We start from the raw sequence: 17,624 nt of genomic DNA on the forward strand, positions 1-17,624 counted from the left end.
TCTCTGGACTTGGACCTCTCTGGACTTGGACCTCTCTGGACCTCTCTGGACTTGGACCTCTCTGGACTTGGACCTCTCTGGACTTGGACCCCTCTGGACTTGGACCTCTCTGGACTTGGACCTCGCTGGACCTCTCTGGACTTGGACCTCTCTGGACTTGGACCTCTCTGGACTTGGACCTTGCTGGACCTGGACATCTCTGGACCTCTCTGGACTTGGACCTCTCTGGACCTGGACATCTCTGGACCTCTCTGGACTTGGACCTCTCTGGACCTCTCTGGACTTGGACCTCTCTGGACTTGGACCTCGCTGGACCTCTCTGGACTTGGACCTCTCTGGACTTGGACCTCTCTGGACTTGGACCTCGCTGGACTTGGACCTCTCTGGACTTGGACCTCTCTGGTCCTGGACCTCACTGGACCTCTCTGGACTTGGACCTCTCTGGACTTGGACCTCTCTGGACCTGGACTTCGCTGGACCTCTCTGGACTTGGACCTCTCTGGACTTGGACCTCTCTGGACTTGGACCCCTCTGGACTTGGACCTCGCTGGACTTGGACCTCTCTGGACTTGGACCTCTCTGGTCCTGGACCTCACTGGACCTCTCTGGACTTGGACCTCTCTGGACTTGGACCTCTCTGGACCTGGACCTCGCTGGACCTCTCTGGACTTGGACCTCTCTGGACTTGGACCTCTCTGGACTTGGACCTCTCTGGACCTGGACCTCGCTGGACCTCTCTGGACTTGGACCTCTCTGGACTTGGACCTCTCTGGACCTCTCTGGACTTGGACCTCTCTGGACTTGGACCTCTCTGGACTTGGACCTCTCTGGACCTGGACTTCGCTGGACCTCTCTGGACTTGGACCTCTCTGGACTTGGACCTCTCTGGACTTGGACCCCTCTGGACTTGGACCTCGCTGGACTTGGACCTCTCTGGACTTGGACCTCTCTGGTCCTGGACCTCACTGGACCTCTCTGGACTTGGACCTCTCTGGACTTGGACCTCTCTGGACCTGGACCTCGCTGGACCTCTCTGGACTTGGACCTCTCTGGACTTGGACCTCTCTGGACTTGGACCTCTCTGGACCTGGACCTCGCTGGACCTCTCTGGACTTGGACCTCTCTGGACTTGGACCTCTCTGGACCTCTCTGGACTTGGACCTCTCTGGACTTGGACCTCTCTGGACTTGGACCTCTCTGGACCTCTCTGGACTTGGACCTCTCTGGACTTGGACCTCTCTGGACCTCTCTGGACTTGGACCTCTCTGGACCTCTCTGGACCTCTCTGGACGTGGACCCCTCTGGACTTGGACCTCTCTGGACTTGGACCTCGCTGGACCTCTCTGGACTTGGACCTCTCTGGACTTGGACCTTGCTGGACCTCTCTGGACTTGGACCTCGCTGGACCTCTCTGGACTTGGACCTCTCTGGACTTGGACCTCTCTGGACTTGGACCTCTCTGGACTTGGACCTCGCTGGACTTGGACCTCTCTGGACTTGGACCTCTCTGGTCCTGGACCTCGCTGGACCTCTCTGGACTTGGACCTCTCTGGACTTGGACCTCTCTGGACTTGGACCCCTCTGGACTTGGACCTCGCTGGACTTGGACCTCTCTGGACTTGGACCTCTCTGGACCTGGACCTCGCTGGACCTCTCTGGACTTGGACCTCTCTGGACCTGGACCTCGCTGGACCTCTCTAGACTTGGACCTCTCTGGACTTGGACCTCTCTGGACTTGGACCTCTCTGGACCTGGACCTCGCTGGACCTCTCTGGACTTGGACCTCTCTGGACTTGGACCTCTCTGGACCTCTCTGGACTTGGACCTCTCTGGACTTGGACCTCTCTGGACCTCTCTGGAATTGGACCTCTCTGGACTTGGACCTCTCTGGACCTCTCTGGACTTGGACCTATCTGGACCTCTCTGGACCTCTCTGGACCGTTACAGATGCAGATCAATGTTTCATCTGGTTTTAAAGTCCAGGCTCAGACACATTCACAATATGAGACACTGGCTCCACCTGCTGGAGATTCCGCAGAATCACATGTGCTTTGAACTGTTTTTCCAGATGAAATTGTCCTCAGAGACATTTGTGAGACGTCATTATTCATGAGGCGAGTTACAGTTTTCCTGTTTAAATGATTCAAGTCCTGGAGAGATTCGCTCGGTTTAATTATTTAACACGAGATCTCTGAGAAACAAGACATCAGGCAAAAACCAGAGCCAGGTTTATGTCAATCATTCAATCATGTTTACAGTGTATTTTAGGAGGTAAACGTAGTGACCTGCAGGTGACCTCTGAGTGTTGCCATGGTGTAAACGTAGTGACCTGCAGGTGACCTCTGAGTGTTGCCATGGTGTAAACGTAGTGACCTGCAGGTGACCTCTGAGTGTTGCCATGGTGTAAACGTAGTGACCTGCAGGTGACCTCTGAGTGTTGCCATGGTGTAAACGTAGTGACCTGCAGGTGACCTCTGAGTGTTGCCATGGTGTAAACGTAGTGACCTGCAGGTGACCTCTGAGTGTTGCCATGGTGTAAACGTAGTGACCTGCAGGTGACCTCTGAGTGTTGCCATGGTGTAAACGTAGTGACCTACAGGTGACCTCTGAGTGTTGCCATGGTGTAAACGTAGTGACCTGCAGGTGACCTCTGAGTGTTGCCATGGTGTTAACGTAGTGACCTGCAGGTGACCTCTGAGTGTTGCCATGGTGTAAACGTAGTGACCTGCAGGTGACCTCTGAGTGTTGCCATGGTGTAAACGTAGTGACCTGCAGGTGACCTCTGAGTGTTGCCATGGTGTAAACGTAGTGACCTGCAGGTGACCTCTGAACGTTGCCATGGTGTAAACGTAGTGACCTGCAGATGACCTCTGAACGTTGCCATGGTGTAAACGTAGTGACCTGCAGGTGACCTCTGAGTGTTGCCATGGTGTAAACGTAGTGACCTGCAGATGACCTCTGAGTGTTGCCATGGTGTTAACGTGGTGACCTGCAGATGACCTGAGTGTTGCCATGGTGTAAACGTAGTGACCTGCAGCTGACCTCTGAACATTGCCATGGTGTAAACGTAGTGACCTGCAGGTGACCTCTGAGTGTTGCCATGGTGTTAACGTAGTGACCTGCAGATGACCTGAGTGTTGCCATGGTGTTAACGTAGTGACCTGCAGGTGACCTCTGAGTGTTGCCATGGTGTAAACGTGGTGACCAGCAGATGACCTGAGTGTTGCCATGGTGTTAACGTAGTGACCTGCAGGTGACCTCTGAGTGTTGCCATGGTGTTAACGTAGTGACCTGCAGATGACCTCTGAGTGTTGCCATGGTGTTAACGTAGTGACCTGCAGGTGACCTCTGAGTGTTGCCATGGTGTAAACGTGGTGACCTGCAGGTGACCTCTGAGTGTTGCCATGGTGTAAACGTAGTGACCTGCAGGTGACCTCTGAGTTTTGCCATGGTGTAAACGTGGTGACCTGCAGGTGACCTCTGAGTGTAGCCATGGTGTAAACGTAGTGACCTTCAGGTGACCTCTGAGTTTTGCCATGGTGTAAACGTGGTGACCTGCAGGTGACCTCTGAGTGTTGCCATGGTGTAAACGTGGTGACCTGCAGGTGACCTCTGAGTGTTGCCATGGTGTAAACGTAGTGACCTGCAGGTGACCTCTGAGTGTTGCCATGGTGTAAACGTGGTGACCTGCAGGTGACCTCTGAGTGTTGCCATGGTGTAAACGTGGTGACCTGCAGGTGACCTCTGAGTGTTGCCATGGTGTTAACGTAGTGACCTGCAGATGACCTGAGTGTTGCCATGGTGTTAACGTAGTGACCTGCAGGTGACCTCTGAGTGTTGCCATGGTGTAAACGTGGTGACCTGCAGATGACCTGAGTGTTGCCATGGTGTTAACGTAGTGACCTGCAGGTGACCTCTGAGTGTTGCCATGGTGTTAACTTAGTGACCTGCAGATGAACTCTGAGTGTTGCCATGGTGTTAACGTAGTGACCTGCAGGTGACCTCTGAGTGTTGCCATGGTGTAAACGTGGTGACCTGCAGGTGACCTCTGAGTGTTGCCATGGTGTAAACGTAGTGACCTGCAGGTGACCTCTGAGTGTTGCCATGGTGTAAACGTAGTGACCTGCAGGTGACCTCTGAGTGTTGCCATGGTGTAAAATTGGTGACCTGCAGGTGACCTCTGAGTGTTGCCATGGTGTAAACGTGGTGACCTGCAGGTGACCTCTGAGTGTTGCCATGGTGTAAACGTGGTGACCTGCAGGTGACCTCTGAGTGTTGCCATGGTGTTAACGTAGTGACCTGCAGATGACCTGAGTGTTGCCATGGTGTAAATGTAGTGACCTGCAGGTGACCTCTGAGTGTTGCCATGGTGTAAACGTAGTGACCTGCAGGTGACCTCTGAGTGTTGCCATGGTGTAAACGTGGTGACCTGCAGGTGACCTCTGAGTGTTGCCATGGTGTAAACGTGGTGACCTGCAGGTGACCTCTGAGTGTTGCCATGGTGTAAACGTAGTGACCTGCAGGTGACCTCTGAGTGTTGCCATGGTGTAAACGTAGTGACCTGCAGGTGACCTCTGAGTGTTGCCATGGTGTAAACGTGGTGACCTGCAGGTGACCTCTGAGTGTTGCCATGGTGTTAACGTAGTGACCTGCAGATGAACTCTGAGTGTTGCCATGGTGTTAACGTAGTGACCTGCAGATGAACTCTGAGTGTTGCCATGGTGTAAACGTGGTGACCTGCAGGTGACCTTTGAGTGTTGCCATGGTGTAAACGTGGTGACCTGCAGGTGACCTCTGAGTGTTGCCATGGTGTAAACGCAGTAACCTGCAGGTGACCTCTGAGTGTTGCCATGGTGTAAACGTAGTGACCTGCAGGTGACCTCTGAGTGTTGCCATGGTGTAAACGTGCTGTTAACGTAGTGACCTGCAGATGACCTGAGTGTTGCCATGGTGTTAACGTAGTGACCTGCAGGTGACCTCTGAGTGTTGCCATGGTGTAAACGTGGTGACCTGCAGATGACCTGAGTGTTGCCATGGTGTTAACGTAGTGACCTGCAGGTGACCTCTGAGTGTTGCCATGGTGTAAACGTAGTGACCTGCAGGTGACCTCTGAGTGTTGCCATGGTGTTAACGTAGTGACCTGCAGGTGACCTCTGAGTGTTGCCATGGTGTAAACGTGGTGACCTGCAGGTGACCTCTGAGTGTTGCCATGGTGTAAATGTGGTGACCTGCAGGTGACCTCTGAGTGTTGCCATGGTGTTAACGTAGTGACCTGCAGATGACCTGAGTGTTGCCATGGTGTAAATGTAGTGACCTGCAGGTGACCTCTGAGTGTTGCCATGGTGTAAACGTAGTGACCTGCAGGTGACCGCTGAGTGTTGCCATGGTGTAAACGTGGTGACCTGCAGGTGACCTCTGAGTGTTGCCATGGTGTAAACGTGGTGACCTGCAGGTGACCTCTGAGTGTTGCCATGGTGTAAACGTAGTGACCTGCAGGTGACCTCTGAGTGTTGCCATGGTGTAAACGTGGTATACTGCAGGTGACCTCTGAGTGTTGCCATGGTGTTAACGTAGTGACCTGCAGATGACCTGAGTGTTGCCATGGTGTTAACGTAGTGACCTGCAGGTGACCTCTGAGTGTTGCCATGGTGTTAACGTAGTGACCTGCAGATGAACTCTGAGTGTTGCCATGGTGTTAACGTAGTGACCTGCAGATGAACTCTGAGTGTTGCCATGGTGTAAACGTGGTGACCTGCAGGTGACCTCTGAGTGTTGCCATGGTGTAAACGTGGTGACCTGCAGGTGACCTCTGAGTTTTGCCATGGTGTAAACGTAGTAACCTGCAGGTGACCTCTGAGTGTTGCCATGGTGTAAACGTAGTGACCTGCAGGTGACCTCTGAGTGTTGCCATGGTGTAAACGTGGTGTTAAATTAGTGACCTGCAGATGACCTGAGTGTTGCCATGGTGTAAACGTGGTGACCTGCAGATGACCTGAGTGTTGCCATGGTGTTAACGTAGTGACCTGCAGGTGACCTCTGAGTGTTGCCATGGTGTAAACGTAGTGACCTGCAGATGACCTCTGAGTGTTGCCATGGTGTTAACGTAGTGACCTGCAGGTGACCTCTGAGTGTTGCCATGGTGTAAACGTGGTCACCTGCAGGTGACCTCTGAGTGTTGCCATGGTGTAAACGTAGTGACCTGCAGGTGACCTCTGAGTGTTGCCATGGTGTAAACGTGGTGAACTGCAGGTGACCTCTGAGTGTAGCCATGGTGTAAACGTAGTGACCTGCAGGTGACCTCTGAGTGTTGCCATGGTGTAAACGTGATGACCTGCAGGTGACCTCTGAGTGTTGCCATGGTGTAAACGTGGTGACCTGCAGGTGACCTCTGAGTGTTGCCATGGTGTAAAAGTAGTGACCTGCAGGTGACCTCTGAGTGTTGCCATGGTGTAAACGTAGTGACCTGCAGGTGACCTCTGAGTGTTGCCATGGTGTAAACGTGGTGACCTGCAGGTGACCTCTGAGTGTTGCCATGGTGTAAACGTGGTGACCTGCAGGTGACCTCTGAGTGTTGCCATGGTGTTAACGTAGCGACCTGCAGATGACCGAGTGTTGCCATGGTGTTAACGTAGTGACCTGCAGGTGACCTCTGAGTGTTGCCATGGTGTAAACGTGGTGACCTGCAGATGACCTGAGTGTTGCCATGGTGTTAACGTAGTGACCTGCAGGTGACCTCTGAGTGTTGCCATGGTGTTAACGTAGTGACCTGCAGATGAACTCTGAGTGTTGCCATGGTGTTAACGTAGTGACCTGCAGGTGACCTCTGAGTGTTGCCATGGTGTAAACGTGGTGACCTGCAGGTGACCTCTGAGTGTTGCCATGGTGTAAACGTAGTGACCTGCAGGTGACCTCTGAGTGTTGCCATGGTGTAAACGTAGTGACCTGCAGGTGACCTCTGAGTGTTGCCATGGTGTAAACGTGGTGACCTGCAGGTGACCTCTGAGTGTTGCCATGGTGTAAACGTGGTGACCTGCAGGTGACCTCTGAGTGTTGCCATGGTGTAAACGTGGTGACCTGCAGGTGACCTCTGAGTGTTGCCATGGTGTTAACGTAGTGACCTGCAGGTGACCTCTGAGTGTTGCCATGGTGTAAACGTGGTGACCTGCAGATGACCTGAGTGTTGCCATGGTGTAAATGTAGTGACCTGCAGGTGACCTCTGAGTGTTGCCATGGTGTAAACGTAGTGACCTGCAGGTGACCTCTGAGTGTTGCCATGGTGTAAACGTGGTGACCTGCAGGTGACCTCTGAGTGTTGCCATGGTGTAAACGTGGTGACCTGCAGGTGACCTCTGAGTGTTGCCATGGTGTAAACGTAGTGACCTGCAGGTGACCTCTGAGTGTTGCCATGGTGTAAACGTGGTGACCTGCAGATGAACTCTGAGTGTTGCCATGGTGTAAACGTGGTGACCTGCAGGTGACCTCTGAGTGTTGCCATGGTGTAAACGTGGTGACCTGCAGGTGACCTCTGAGTGTTGCCATGGTGTAAACGTAGTGACCTGCAGGTGACTTCTGAGTGTTGCCATGGTGTAAACGTAGTGACCTGCAGGTGACCTCTGAGTGTTGCCATGGTGTAAACGTGGTGTAAACGTGGTGACCTGCAGGTGACCTCTGAGTGTTGCCATGGTGTTAACGTAGTGACCTGCAGATGACCTGAGTGTTGCCATGGTGTTAACGTAGTGACCTGCAGGTGACCTCTGAGTGTTGCCATGGTGTAAACGTGGTGACCTGCAGATGACCTGAGTGTTGCCATGGTGTTAACGTAGTGACCTGCAGGTGACCTCTGAGTGTTGCCATGGTGTAAACGTAGTGACCTGCAGATGAACTCTGAGTGTTGCCATGGTGTTAACGTAGTGACCTGCAGGTGACCTCTGAGTGTTGCCATGGTGTAAAAGTGGTGACCTGCAGATGACCTGAGTGTTGCCATGGTGTAAACGTGGTGACCTGCAGGTGACCTCTGAGTGTTGCCATGGTGTAAACGTAGTGACCTGCAGGTGACCTCTGAGTGTTGCCATGGTGTTAACGTAGTGACCTGCAGATGAACTCTGAGTGTTGCCATGGTGTTAACGTAGTGACCTGCAGGTGACCTCTGAGTGTTGCCATGGTGTAAACGTGGTGACCTGCAGGTGACCTCTGAGTGTTGCCATGGTGTAAACGTAGTGACCTGCAGGTGACCTCTGAGTGTTGCCATGGTGTAAACGTGGTGACCTGCAGGTGACCTCTGAGTGTTGCCATGGTGTAAACGTAGTGACCTGCAGGTGACCTCTGAGTGTTGCCATGGTGTAAACGTGGTGACCTGCAGGTGACCTCTGAGTGTTGCCATGGTGTAAACGTGGTGACCTGCAGGTGACCTCTGAGTGTTGCCATGGTGTAAACGTAGTGACCTGCAGGTGACCTCTGAGTGTTGCCATGGTGTAAACGTGGTGACCTGCAGGTGACCTCTGAGTGTTGCCATGGTGTAAACGTGGTGACCTGCAGGTGACCTCTGAGTGTTGCCATGGTGTAAACGTGGTGACCTGCAGGTGACCTCTGAGTGTTGCCATGGTGTAAACGTGGTGACCTGCAGGTGACCTCTGAGTGTTGCCATGGTGTTAACGTAGTGACCTGCAGATGACCTGAGTGTTGCCATGGTGTTAACGTAGTGACCTGCAGGTGACCTCTGAGTGTTGCCATGGTGTTAACGTAGTGACCTGCAGATGAACTCTGAGTGTTGCCATGTTGTTAACGTAGTGACCTGCAGGTGACCTCTGAGTGTTGCCATGGTGTAAACGTGGTGACCTGCAGGTGACCTCTGAGTGTTGCCATGGTGTAAACGTAGTGACCTGCAGGTGACCTCTGAGTGTTGCCATGGTGTAAACGTAGTGACCTGCAGGTGACCTCTGAGTGTTGCCATGGTGTAAACGTGGTGACCTGCAGGTGACCTCTGAGTGTTGCCATGGTGTAAGCGTGGTGACCTGCAGGTGACCTCTGAGTGTTGCCATGGTGTAAACGTGGTGACCTGCAGGTGACCTCTGAGTGTTGCCATGGTGTTAACGTAGTGACCTGCAGGTGACCTCTGAGTGTTGCCATGGTGTAAACGTGGTGACCTGCAGATTACCTGAGTGTTGCCATGGTGTAAATGTAGTGACCTGCAGGTGACCTCTGAGTGTTGCCATGGTGTAAACGTAGTGACCTGCAGGTGACCTCTGAGTGTTGCCATGGTGTAAACGTGGTGACCTGCAGGTGACCTCTGAGTGTTGCCATGGTGTAAACGTGGTGACCTGCAGGTGACCTCTGAGTGTTGCCATGGTGTAAACGTAGTGACCTGCAGGTGACCTCTGAGTGTTGCCATGGTGTAAACGTGGTGACCTGCAGATGAACTCTGAGTGTTGCCATGGTGTAAACGTGGTGACCTGCAGGTGACCTCTGAGTGTTGCCATGGTGTAAACGTGGTGACCTGCAGGTGACCTCTGAGTGTTGCCATGGTGTAAACGTAGTGACCTGCAGGTGACTTCTGAGTGTTGCCATGGTGTAAACGTAGTGACCTGCAGGTGACCTCTGAGTGTTGCCATGGTGTAAACGTGGTGTAAACGTGGTGACCTGCAGGTGACCTCTGAGTGTTGCCATGGTGTTAACGTAGTGACCTGCAGATGACCTGAGTGTTGCCATGGTGTTAACGTAGTGACCTGCAGGTGACCTCTGAGTGTTGCCATGGTGTAAACGTGGTGACCTGCAGATGACCTGAGTGTTGCCATGGTGTTAACGTAGTGACCTGCAGGTGACCTCTGAGTGTTGCCATGGTGTAAACGTAGTGACCTGCAGATGAACTCTGAGTGTTGCCATGGTGTTAACGTAGTGACCTGCAGGTGACCTCTGAGTGTTGCCATGGTGTAAACGTGGTGACCTGCAGATGACCTGAGTGTTGCCATGGTGTAAACGTGGTGACCTGCAGGTGACCTCTGAGTGTTGCCATGGTGTAAACGTGGTGACCTGCAGGTGACCTCTGAGTGTTGCCATGGTGTAAACGTGGTGACCTGCAGGTGACCTCTGAGTGTTGCCATGGTGTTAACGTAGTGACCTGCAGATGACCTGAGTGTTGCCATGGTGTTAACGTAGTGACCTGCAGGTGACCTCTGAGTGTTGCCATGGTGTTAACGTAGTGACCTGCAGATGAACTCTGAGTGTTGCCATGGTGTTAACGTAGTGACCTGCAGGTGACCTCTGAGTGTTGCCATGGTGTAAACGTGGTGACCTTCAGGTGACCTCTGAGTGTTGCCATGGTGTAAACGTAGTGACCTGCAGGTGACCTCTGAGTGTTGCCATGGTGTAAACGTGGTGACCTGCAGATGACCTGAGTGTTGCCATGGTGTAAATGTAGTGACCTGCAGGTGACCTCTGAGTGTTGCCATGGTGTAAACGTAGTGACCTGCAGGTGACCTCTGAGTGTTGCCATGGTGTAAACGTGGTGACCTGCAGGTGACCTCTGAGTGTTGCCATGGTGTAAACGTGGTGACCTGCAGGTGACCTCTGAGTGTTGCCATGGTGTAAACGTAGTGACCTGCAGGTGACCTCTGAGTGTTGCCATGGTGTAAACGTGGTGACCTGCAGATGAACTCTGAGTGTTGCCATGGTGTAAACGTGGTGACCTGCAGATGAACTCTGAGTGTTGCCATGGTGTAAACGTAGTGACCTGCAGGTGACCTCTGAGTGTTGCCATGGTGTAAACGTAGTGACCTGCAGGTGACCTCTGAGTGTTGCCATGGTGTAAACGTGGTGACCTGCAGGTGACCTCTGAGTGTTGCCAAGGTGTAAACGTGGTGACCTGCAGGTGACCTCTGAGTGTTGCCATGGTGTAAACGTGGTGACCTGCAGGTGACCTCTGAGTGTTGCCATGGTGTTAACGTAGTGACCTGCAGATGACCTGAGTGTTGCCATGGTGTTAACGTAGTGACCGGCAGGTGACCTCTGAGTGTTGCCATGGTGTAAACGTAGTGACCTGCAAGTGACTTCTGAGTGTTGCCATGGTGTAAACGTAGTGACCTGCAGGTGACCTCTGAGTGTTGCCATGGTGTAAACGTGGTGTAAACGTGGTGACCTGCAGGTGACCTCTGAGTGTTGCCATGGTGTTAACGTAGTGACCTGCAGGTGACCTCTGAGTGTTGCCATGGTGTAAACGTGGTGACCTGCAGATTACCTGAGTGTTGCCATGGTGTAAATGTAGTGACCTGCAGGTGACCTCTGAGTGTTGCCATGGTGTAAACGTAGTGACCTGCAGGTGACCTCTGAGTGTTGCCATGGTGTAAACGTGGTGACCTGCAGGTGACCTCTGAGTGTTGCCATGGTGTAAACGTGGTGACCTGCAGGTGACCTCTGAGTGTTGCCATGGTGTAAACGTAGTGACCTGCAGGTGACCTCTGAGTGTTGCCATGGTGTAAACGTGGTGACCTGCAGATGAACTCTGAGTGTTGCCATGGTGTAAACGTGGTGACCTGCAGGTGACCTCTGAGTGTTGCCATGGTGTAAACGTGGTGACCTGCAGGTGACCTCTGAGTGTTGCCATGGTGTAAACGTAGTGACCTGCAGGTGACTTCTGAGTGTTGCCATGGTGTAAACGTAGTGACCTGCAGGTGACCTCTGAGTGTTGCCATGGTGTAAACGTGGTGTAAACGTGGTGACCTGCAGGTGACCTCTGAGTGTTGCCATGGTGTTAACGTAGTGACCTGCAGATGACCTGAGTGTTGCCATGGTGTTAACGTAGTGACCTGCAGGTGACCTCTGAGTGTTGCCATGGTGTAAACGTGGTGACCTGCAGATGACCTGAGTGTTGCCATGGTGTTAACGTAGTGACCTGCAGGTGACCTCTGAGTGTTGCCATGGTGTAAACGTAGTGACCTGCAGATGAACTCTGAGTGTTGCCATGGTGTTAACGTAGTGACCTGCAGGTGACCTCTGAGTGTTGCCATGGTGTAAACGTGGTGACCTGCAGATGACCTGAGTGTTGCCATGGTGTAAACGTGGTGACCTGCAGGTGACCTCTGAGTGTTGCCATGGTGTAAACGTGGTGACCTGCAGGTGACCTCTGAGTGTTGCCATGGTGTAAACGTGGTGACCTGCAGGTGACCTCTGAGTGTTGCCATGGTGTTAACGTAGTGACCTGCAGATGACCTGAGTGTTGCCATGGTGTTAACGTAGTGACCTGCAGGTGACCTCTGAGTGTTGCCATGGTGTTAACGTAGTGACCTGCAGATGAACTCTGAGTGTTGCCATGGTGTTAACGTAGTGACCTGCAGGTGACCTCTGAGTGTTGCCATGGTGTAAACGTGGTGACCTGCAGGTGACCTCTGAGTGTTGCCATGGTGTAAACGTAGTGACCTGCAGGTGACCTCTGAGTGTTGCCATGGTGTAAACGTGGTGACCTGCAGATGACCTGAGTGTTGCCATGGTGTAAATGTAGTGACCTGCAGGTGACCTCTGAGTGTTGCCATGGTGTAAACGTAGTGACCTGCAGGTGACCTCTGAGTGTTGCCATGGTGTAAACGTGGTGACCTGCAGGTGACCTCTGAGTGTTGCCATGGTGTAAACGTGGTGACCTGCAGGTGACCTCTGAGTGTTGCCATGGTGTAAACGTAGTGACCTGCAGGTGACCTCTGAGTGTTGCCATGGTGTAAACGTGGTGACCTGCAGATGAACTCTGAGTGTTGCCATGGTGTAAACGTGGTGACCTGCAGATGAACTCTGAGTGTTGCCATGGTGTAAACGTAGTGACCTGCAGGTGACCTCTGAGTGTTGCCATGGTGTAAACGTAGTGACCTGCAGGTGACCTCTGAGTGTTGCCATGGTGTAAACGTGGTGACCTGCAGGTGACCTCTGAGTGTTGCCAAGGTGTAAACGTGGTGACCTGCAGGTGACCTCTGAGTGTTGCCATGGTGTAAACGTGGTGACCTGCAGGTGACCTCTGAGTGTTGCCATGGTGTTAACGTAGTGACCTGCAGATGACCTGAGTGTTGCCATGGTGTTAACGTAGTGACCGGCAGGTGACCTCTGAGTGTTGCCATGGTGTAAACGTAGTGACCTGCAAGTGACTTCTGAGTGTTGCCATGGTGTAAACGTAGTGACCTGCAGGTGACCTCTGAGTGTTGCCATGGTGTAAACGTGGTGTAAACGTGGTGACCTGCAGGTGACCTCTGAGTGTTGCCATGGTGTTAACGTAGTGACCTGCAGGTGACCTCTGAGTGTTGCCATGGTGTAAACGTAGTGACCTGCAGATGAACTCTGAGTGTTGCCATGGTGTTAACGTAGTGACCTGCAGGTGACCTCTGAGTGTTGCCATGGTGTAAACGTGGTGACCTGCAGATGACCTGAGTGTTGCCATGGTGTAAACGTGGTGACCTGCAGGTGACCTCTGAGTGTTTCCATGGTGTAAACGTAGTGACCTGCAGGTGACCTCTGAGTGTTGCCATGGTGTAAACGTGGTGACCTGCAGGTGACCTCTGAGTGTTGCCATGGTGTAAACGTAGTGACCTGCAGGTGACCTCTGAGTGTTGCCATGGTGTAAACGTAGTGACCTGCAGGTGACCTCTGAGTGTTGCCATGGTGTAAACGTGGTGACCTGCAGGTGACCTCTGAGTGTTGCCATGGTGTAAACGTGGTGACCTGCAGGTGACCTCTGAGTGTTGCCATGGTGTAAACGTGGTGACCTGCAGGTGACCTCTGAGTGTTGCCATGGTGTTAACGTAGTGACCTGCAGATGACCTGAGTGTTGCCATGGTGTTAACGTAGTGACCTGCAGGTGACCTCTGAGTGTTGCCATGGTGTTAACGTAGTGACCTGCAGATGAACTCTGAGTGTTGCCATGGTGTTAACGTAGTGACCTGCAGGTGACCTCTGAGTGTTGCCATGGTGTAAACGTGGTGACCTGCAGGTGACCTCTGAGTGTTGCCATGGTGTAAACGTAGTGACCTGCAGGTGACCTCTGAGTGTTGCCATGGTGTAAACGTAGTGACCTGCAGGTGACCTCTGAGTGTTGCCATGGTGTAAACGTGGTGACCTGCAGGTGACCTCTGAGTGTTGCCATGGTGTAAGCGTGGTGACCTGCAGGTGACCTCTGAGTGTTGCCATGGTGTAAACGTGGTGACCTGCAGGTGACCTCTGAGTGTTGCCATGGTGTTAACGTAGTGACCTGCAGATGACCTGAGTGTTGCCATGGTGTTAACGTAGTGACCGGCAGGTGACCTCTGAGTGTTGCCATGGTGTAAACGTAGTGACCTGCAGGTGACCTCTGAGTGTTGCCATGGTGTAAACGTAGTGACCTGCAGGTGACCTCTGAGTGTTGCCATGGTGTAAGCGTGGTGACCTGCAGGTGACCTCTGAGTGTTGCCATGGTGTAAACGTGGTGACCTGCAGGTGACCTCTGAGTGTTGCCATGGTGTAAACGTAGTGACCTGCAGGTGACCTCTGAGTGTTGCCATGGTGTAAACGTGGTGACCTGCAGATGAACTCTGAGTGTTGCCATGGTGTAAACGTGGTGACCTGCAGGTGACCTCTGAGTGTTGCCATGGTGTAAACGTGGTGACCTGCAGGTGACCTCTGAGTGTTGCCATGGTGTAAACGTAGTGACCTGCAGGTGACTTCTGAGTGTTGCCATGGTGTAAACGTAGTGACCTGCAGGTGACCTCTGAGTGTTGCCATGGTGTAAACGTGGTGTAAACGTAGTGACCTGCAGGTGACCTCTGAGTGTTGCCATGGTGTTAACGTAGTGACCTGCAGATGACCTGAGTGTTGCCATGGTGTTAACGTAGTGACCTGCAGGTGACCTCTGAGTGTTGCCATGGTGTAAACGTGGTGACCTGCAGATGACCTGAGTGTTGCCATGGTGTTAACGTAGTGACCTGCAGGTGACCTCTGAGTGTTGCCATGGTGTAAACGTAGTGACCTGCAGATGAACTCTGAGTGTTGCCATGGTGTTAACGTAGTGACCTGCAGGTGAGCTCTGAGTGTTGCCATGGTGTAAACGTGGTGACCTGCAGATGACCTGAGTGTTGCCATGGTGTAAACGTGGTGACCTGCAGGTGACCTCTGAGTGTTGCCATGGTGTAAACGTGGTGACCTGCAGATGACCTGAGTGTTGCCATGGTGTTAACGTAGTGACCTGCAGGTGACCTCTGAGTGTTGCCATGGTGTTAACGTAGTGACCTGCAGGTGACCTCTGAGTGTTGCCATGGTGTTAACGTAGTGACCTGCAGGTGACCTCTGAGTGTTGCCATGGTGTAAACGTGGTGACCTGCAGGTGACCTCTGAGTGTTGCCATGGTGTAAACGTAGTGACCTGCAGGTGACCTCTGAGTGTTGCCATGGTGTAAACGTAGTGACCTGCAGGTGACCTCTGAGTGTTGCCATGGTGTAAACGTGGTGACCTGCAGGTGACCTCTGAGTGTTGCCATGGTGTAAACGTGGTGACCTGCAGGTGACCTCTGAGTGTTGCCATGGTGTAAACGTGGTGACCTGCAGGTGACCTCTGAGTGTTGCCATGGTGTTAACGTAGTGACCTGCAGGTGACCTCTGAGTGTTGCCATGGTGTAAACGTGGTGACCTGCAGATGACCTGAGTGTTGCCATGGTGTAAATGTAGTGACCTGCAGGTGACCTCTGAGTGTTGCCATGGTGTAAACGTAGTGACCTGCAGGTGACCTCTGAGTGTTGCCATGGTGTAAACGTGGTGACCTGCAGGTGACCTCTGAGTGTTGCCATGGTGTAAACGTGGTGACCTGCAGGTGACCTCTGAGTGTTGCCATGGTGTAAACGTGGTGACCTGCAGGTGACCTCTGAGTGTTGCCATGGTGTAAACGTGGTGACCTGCAGGTGACCTCTGAGTGTTGCCATGGTGTAAACGTAGTGACCTGCAGGTGACCTCTGAGTGTTGCCATGGTGTAAACGTAGTGACCTGCAGGTGACCTCTGAGTGTTGCCATGGTGTAAACGTGGTGACCTGCAGGTGACCTCTGAGTGTTGCCATGGTGTAAACGTGGTGACCTGCAGGTGACCTCTGAGTGTTGCCATGGTGTAAACGTGGTGACCTGCAGGTGACCTCTGAGTGTTGCCATGGTGTTAACGTAGTGACCTGCAGATTACCTGAGTGTTGCCATGGTGTTAACGTAGTGACCTGCAGGTGACCTCTGAGTGTTGCCATGGTGTAAACGTGGTGACCTGCAGGTGACCTCTGAGTGTTGCCATGGTGTAAACGTGGTGACCTGCAGGTGACCTCTGAGTGTTGCCATGGTGTAAACGTGGTGACCTGCAGGTGACCTCTGAGTGTTGCCATGGTGTTAACGTAGTGACCTGCAGATTACCTGAGTGTTGCCATGGTGTTAACGTAGTGACCTGCAGGTGACCTCTGAGTGTTGCCATGGTGTTAACGTAGTGACCTGCAGATGAACTCTGAGTGTTGCCATGGTGTTAACGTAGTGACCTGCAGGTGACCTCTGAGTGTTGCCATGGTGTAAACGTGGTGACCTGCAGGTGACCTCTGAGTGTTGCCATGGTGTAAACGTAGTGACCTGCAGGTGACCTCTGAGTGTTGCCATGGTGTAAACGTAGTGACCTGCAGGTGACCTCTGAGTGTTGCCATTGTGTAAACGTGGTGACCTGCAGGTGACCTCTGAGTGTTGCCATGGTGTTAACGTAGTGACCTGCAGATGAACTCTGAGTGCTGCCCTGGTGTTAACGTAGTGACCTGCAGGTGACCTCTGAGTGTTGCCATGGTGTAAACGTGGTGACCTGCAGGTGACCTCTGAGTGTTGCCATGGTGTAAACGTAGTGACCTGCAGGTGACCTCTGAGTGTTGCCATGGTTTAAACGTAGTGACCTGCAGGTGACCTCTGAGTGTTGCCATGGTGTAAACGTGGTGACCTGCAGGTGACCTCTGAGTGTTGCCATGGTGTAAACGTGGTGACCTGCAGGTGACCTCTGAGTGTTGCCATGGTGTAAACGTGGTGACCTGCAGGTGACCTCTGAGTGTTGCCATGGTGTTAACGTAGTGACCTTCAGGCGACCTCTGAGTGTTGCCATGGTGTAAACGTGGTGACCTGCAGATGACCTGAGTGTTGCCATGGTGTAAATGTAGTGACCTGCAGGTGACCTCTGAGTGTTGCCATGGTGTAAACGTAGTGACCTGCAGGTGACCTCTGAGTGTTGCCATGGTGTAAACGTGGTGACCTGCAGGTGACCTCTGAGTGTTGCCATGGTGTAAACGTGGTGACCTGCAGGTGACCTCTGACTGTTGCCATGGTGTAAACGTAGTGACCTGCAGGTGACCTCTGAGTGTTGCCATGGTGTAAACGTGGTGACCTGCAGATGAACTCTGAGTGTTGCCATGGTGTAAACCTGGTGACCTGCAGGTGACCTCTGAGTGTTGCCATGGTGTAAACGTGGTGACCTGCAGGTGACCTCTGAGTGTTGCCTGCAGATGACCTGAGTGTTGCCATGGTGTAAATGTAGTGACCTGCAGGTGACCTCTGAGTGTTGCCATGGTGTAAACGTAGTGACCTGCAGGTGACCTCTGAGTGTTGCCATGGTGTAAACGTGGTGACCTGCAG

This window comes from Eucyclogobius newberryi, unplaced genomic scaffold (assembly GCF_026437365.1).
Source record: "Eucyclogobius newberryi isolate DKJ021-1_F unplaced genomic scaffold, fEucNew1.0.hap1 SCAF_3, whole genome shotgun sequence".
NCBI classification, from domain to species: domain Eukaryota; kingdom Metazoa; phylum Chordata; class Actinopteri; order Gobiiformes; family Gobiidae; genus Eucyclogobius; species Eucyclogobius newberryi.